This window comes from Lontra canadensis, unplaced genomic scaffold (assembly GCF_010015895.1).
Source record: "Lontra canadensis isolate GAN:19392208 unplaced genomic scaffold, GSC_riverotter_1.0 scaffold4, whole genome shotgun sequence".
NCBI classification, from domain to species: Eukaryota; Metazoa; Chordata; class Mammalia; order Carnivora; family Mustelidae; genus Lontra; species Lontra canadensis.
Window position 1 is genome coordinate 52,811,985 of NW_022630998.1, and position 5,861 is coordinate 52,817,845.

The 5,861-nt window shown below is 40.2% G+C and overlaps 1 pseudogene; it reads left to right on the forward strand.

Annotated features, from left to right (window-relative positions):
- The first annotated feature begins 654 nt into the window (after positions 1 to 654).
- On the forward strand, positions 655 to 1,108 carry LOC116859085 (annotated as a pseudogene).
- Positions 1,109 to 5,861: the final 4,753 nt, after the last annotated feature.

Here is a 5,861-nt window from a genome sequence, read left to right on the forward strand (position 1 = left end):
AATTTCAGCTCTGAAGATATCATTGAGCTATAAGAGAGCATAGTGTGTGGTCAAGAACATTAACTCTGGGTTCAAATCCCAGCCCTACCAGTAGATGACTTCAGTAAATTTTACTTCTCTATGCCTCTTAGTTTCCTCATGTGTAAAATGAAGCTGATAACAAGAGTAAATAACAAGATTAAATATTAACATATGTAAGTCATTTAGAATACTGCCATGCTAATTGTAAGTTTTATTAAATATTGGCAAATATATGGATATATGGACTGGATTATTTATCACTGATATTACTGCTTTCTTCACCACCCCATCACTGGAAGCAGACACAAACATATTCTGAAACCAAAAGTTTAAAGATTTACCTGAGAGCTCTGACAATTCAGTTGTATTTGTATAACTGAGAGGTCCAGTTAGTAAGTCATCTATCCATCTTCAACTTAGTGGCTTTGTTGATTGATCCCTGAAAAGTTTTGCTCTGTAGATCTGGCCTGAATTTAGGAGAGTCACCAGATAGAGTTAATACGTTCATATTTTACTGTAGACAAGAAGGGCTTGTTTTCATCTTAAAAAGTCAATATGCCTTTTCGATAGCAAAGACAGATGGTCACATTAGAAACTATTGGAAATCAGCTCTCTTTCATCTGGATGGCCAGCATGCCCTCTAGACTGAGGATGACCTGGAAATTTCGGGGTCATGTGAGACATGGCCAAGGCCACTTAGGCAAGAAAGAAGCACCCCAGAGGCCAGGGTAATGCTGGCGGTATGCATCACCACAGGATCAACTTCGACAAAGATCTCAGTCACTCAGGTGACTTTGGAAAAATTGTTCCGAGCCGTTAACACTTAAAGAGGAACCAGAGCTTCTGCCCAACTGTCAACCTTGTTATACTGTAGTCCCTAGTCAGCCAGTGAGCAGACCCAGGGACATGCTGCCAAAAACAGGACTGGAGCTGCTCCTGTCATTGATGGGGTGTGATGGGCTACTACAGAGTTCTGGGAGAGGGAATTCTCCCCAAACAGTCTGGCATCATGAAGGCCAGATTCTTCAGTAGAAGAGCTGAGGAGAGGATTAAGGGCGTGTTCGGGGCCTGTGGCCTGGTAGCTTGAAGCCATGTGGAGGGAGGTTCATTTTATGCTAACAAGCAAAAGAACCCCTCAAACCCAAAACTATTGGAAATTAAGTTATGGTTTCTTTCTTTCTTTCTTTTTTTTTTAACACTATGTTAAACATAAATGAAAACAATACAGAATTTTATTTTCTCTGAGTAAAACTAAAAAGCATATGAGAGTATGTCTTCCTTCCAGGAATTTGGAAATCTATGGAAGTAGGAAGAGAAAGGAAAGGAATTTTCATGGTGCTGTTACCCACATAGGGAGACCGTTTCATTTCAGGTTTTGACATTTGTGATGCATAATGAAACACAAAATGTGTGGGTTTTTTTCTTTCTTTTTCTTTCTCTGCAATGCTGCTGAAGATCTCGGTGTCTTATTACTAGGAACCATAACCTAATTTTAGCGATGGTGTGGTTACTTATTTGTCTCACAGGTAAGGTCATTTCCTTTGGGCTTAGACCTCTCCTACCTTTAAGGGTAAATGTGAAGCCATGGAGACTGTGACAAATAAGAGCATGTGAGAGAAAAATGCTCTTCTTTTGACAACTTTTTCACTTTCAAATACAAGTTTACTTTAAAAAGCCGAGCATTCAAGTGTCCATTAGAAATTGTTTGGAAATAACATATTTAAGCCTATTCTGGTGGTGAAAGGATAGATACGCGATGCATTCATTGTTGAGGTTGTTGGGTGATCATCAAAGAAAATCCGAAGGGAGAATGAACACCTGAAAAAAAATGATTGGAGAATCTGAACAAGTAATTTCCAAAGAAAATATAAGGATGGCTGCTATATTCCTAGATTATGGAGGAATGCATAAGCATGCAGCACAAATTATTGATAATAAAAATGCAATTTAAAACATTTAGGTACTATTCAGATAAAAATTAAAAGACAGAAAGAGTATTCTCTCTTGTTGGGAATTCTCATGTGTTGACAGTTATTTCAAATTGTTACTATCTTTTTGGAAGGCAATACTGTAAGAGTTATTAAATTATGCACCATCTTTGACCCAACAAATGATTTCTATAAATTTAAAAAAATTGTGGAGATGCAGAAAAATTTAGCTATAAGGAGTTCCATTGCCTTCTCATCCTCTCATGAGAAAAAGTTGCAAGTAATCTAAATGCCCCCAAGTAATTAAGTAAGGCTATGAGTTTCCCATTGCTACTGTAACAAATTACCAAAAATGTGGTGGCTTAAAACAACACAAATTTCTTATTTTGTAGTTCTGTAGGTCAGAAGTCTGGTGCAGGGTGTACTGGGCTAAAATCAAGACTCTGTAAGGCTCCATTCCTTTCTGGAAGCTCTAGAGGATAATCAATTTTCTTGTCATTTCTAGTTTCTAGAGGTCACTCCAAAGCCATTGACGGTTGGTGGGGTCTTTCTCACAGTGCACGGCTCTGACATAGACTCATCTGCCAGCTGTTTCCACATTTAAAAATGCCTGTGATTGCATTGTCCCATCCAGATAATCTCCGTATTTTAGGGTGAGCTGATTAGCAATCTTAATTTCATCTGCAACCTCCATCCCCCTTTGCATAGTAAACATATTCACAGGCTCCAGGGAGTGGGATGTGGGCATCTGTGTGTGGATGGGGATCATTATTTTGGATGCTATTATTTGTAAGTTATAATTCATCTATATAACTATTCTAGGCAACTATTAAATAACATGGATAGTGATCACAAAATGTTGCTGTATCAAACAACATGTTGGTGTCACCACAGATCCTCTTGGCCTCCAGCAAGTCCATGGATGTTGGCCACCTGTTCTTCAGCTACTCTGTGGAGAACCATTCTATATGGTGTGGGATTGTCTTTCCTGGGTACCATGTGAGAGCACCTTGCCTCATGCCCACATGATATAGCTTATGTTTCTCATCCCTGAATTCTTCCTCTACTGCTGAGAACTAGGAGGTACATGATGCAGAAATTCAGGGAGATCAAGCCTTTTTGGGAAATCTATTGATTAGTGGGAGATGGAATCCAGTGGATAAACTCTTATTTTCCTTTGTCCTCCTCCCAAGGGGTATTCTTTGAAGCTATAATTCCCAGGGTTCTTGGAAGACAGTCTGAGCAATCAGCTGCTCTTATTACCAAGAGGTTTTCCAGTCCAGCTATGCACCCTTGCACTGGTACTTCTCTTTAACACTCCTCTTCTCCCTCCATACAAGCCCCACTCTTCTCAAGTATTATGATCTTTAAGAAAGTGGTAGCACATAATCTCTCCTCTCTGAGAGCTCAGGCAAAACAATTGGGAGTAGCGCGCGGAGTGGGGAGTGATCTTGTAAATTAGATCAATGCAAAATAAGATTGGAGTTCCACACATTTATCTCAACTGTGTTTCTTTTCTTTCTTTCTTTTTTTTAAAGATTTTATTTATTTATTTGACAGACAGAGATCACAAGTAGGCAGAGAGGCAGGCAGAGAGAGAGGAGGAAGCAGGCTCCCCACTGAGCAGAGAACCCGATGCAGGGCTCGATCCCAGGACCCTGAGATCATGACCTGAGCTGAAGGCAGAGGCATTAACCCACTGAGCCACCCAGGAACCCATCAACTGTGTTTCTAAACATTAAGCCCCTACAATGGAAATACTATTTATATAATTCATGTAATTGCACATTCATTAATTCTTCATGTATTTGTCAAAAACTTTCCATTAAACTGCGCTCTGAGCTCTAAAAATGCAGAGATGAACAAGGACATCTTCTCAGCACTCAAGAACTTAACCATCCAGAGTGGGACTTCTCCTCATGTCACTTGTCTTTTCTCATAGTTCTTCAGTTCCTTCCATCCACCCATTCATTCAACCATCCATCTACCCATCCGTCCACCCATCTAATATTTAATGAGGGGCCACTGTGTTCTAGGAACTGGAATAGGCATGAAAAGTGGATATTGTCCTAGTTGGCATGGTAGGATAAATATGGCACTTCCTGGATATTTGATGCTGACATGGGATAATTTTCCTAACCTATGGAATTGATATAGAGTATGATTTTAATACATGCATTCACTGGTTACATATTTAATTCTTTCTTACATGCTGGGCACTGTGCTAGATGCATAATAAATCCTGGCCCTCACAACCTTGATTTCTTCGGGAACTATTAGTAGTTCAGATTTTCAGGAATCTGAGTGTGGAAGTGGTAGGAGATGAGGATAAAGAAGAACTTTATGGAGAAACCTTAGCACGATGATAAAGTATGTTGACTATGCCAGGGATGATGGGAAGTCAGTGAAGGGTTTTAATCAGGAGAGGCTCAGGATTCTGTCCTTCCTCATTAAAGAGAGGCCACTCTGGGACCAATGGGGGTAATGACAGCTCCAGAATGTCTATATATGAAGTGATTAAGAAATAGCAATTTGTTGAAATGTGGGGATTTGCAAATTGCCTTGGAGTCATGTTTCCATAGCAAGACCCAGTTTTTACCTAGAGTGAATGCTTATTGAAGAGGGGGGGTGCTTAATGTGAAAAAAATTGGCATAAACTCATGCCGGGGTGTGAAGCTGAATGCTGTCAGTGATGGAAGAGGGAGGGAGTTGACAGGGCCACTGGTTAGGAAATGGTTGTCCAGGTTGGAATTAACTGAAACTGTGGGGATGGAATGGAAAGGGCAGATAAGAGGCATTAAAATTATTTTATTTAGTGATAATGAGTTCTCTACAAAGAGACAGGGCCAGAGAAGAGGGGGCTGGGTTGGAGAGAAGAGATGGCAGTGGGTGCCTACATTTCTACTGCCCCATGGTGCAGGATGTGGGCACCCCCAGCCCCTGTCTCACAAGTGGGAGAATAGGGTTTCCCTGAAGTGGGGCATGTTGGGAGAGGGGTAATTGTAACTTCTTTGATTTTCTGAATTTGGGGCTTAGAGTGAACTTTGGTATGAGAAGAGACTTTTATGAGGTATTCCCCCCAACTTTCTGGTCATAATTCAGTTGGTTAGTTATGGTTGAGGGACAGAGCTTTCTATGTGGTGGGTTTTCTAGGCAATGAAACTACCAGACCACTGTCCTCCCCCACTTCCCCAACCCCTGGCTCTGCATCTCATGTCACCATGCTAGGTGATTAAATACCTCACTGCCATTACAGCTACAGCTACCACTAGGACAGTCCCACTCATTTTCTTTCTGTCTTCTTTACAACCACTTTACTGAGGTATATAATTTGCATAACATGCAATTCACCCATTTAAAATGTACAATTCATGTTGTCACAAATGGCATGATTGCATCCTTTTTGATGGCAGAATATCCCACTGTATGTGTGTGTGTGTGTGCATATCTCACACACCTTTATTCTAGACAAACAGAAAACTAAAAAGGATCATAAATACAGGGAACAAATTGATGGTTGTCAGAGGGGAGGGAACTGGGAGGATGGGTAAATAGTTGGAGGGGATAAGAGGTACAAGCATCCAGTTATAAAATAAGTAAGTCACTTATGAAATACAAATGATGAAAATAAAAAATGAAAATAAAAAGTGTACAATTCAATGGTTTTTTATATAAAACTACTAATTTTTAAAAATTGTGGTAAAACGTACATCACATAAAATTTGCCTTTTTAGCTGTTTGCGGTGCACAGTTCAGTGGCATCAATCATATTCACAGTTTTGTGCTAGTATCTATTTCCAAAATTTTTCAGCTGCTTTAAATAGAAACTTTGTAACCATGAAGCAACAATTCCACAATCCCTGGGACTGTGGGCAGGGTCACTGCCATGGCCCCACACCTGAGATCAAGGGC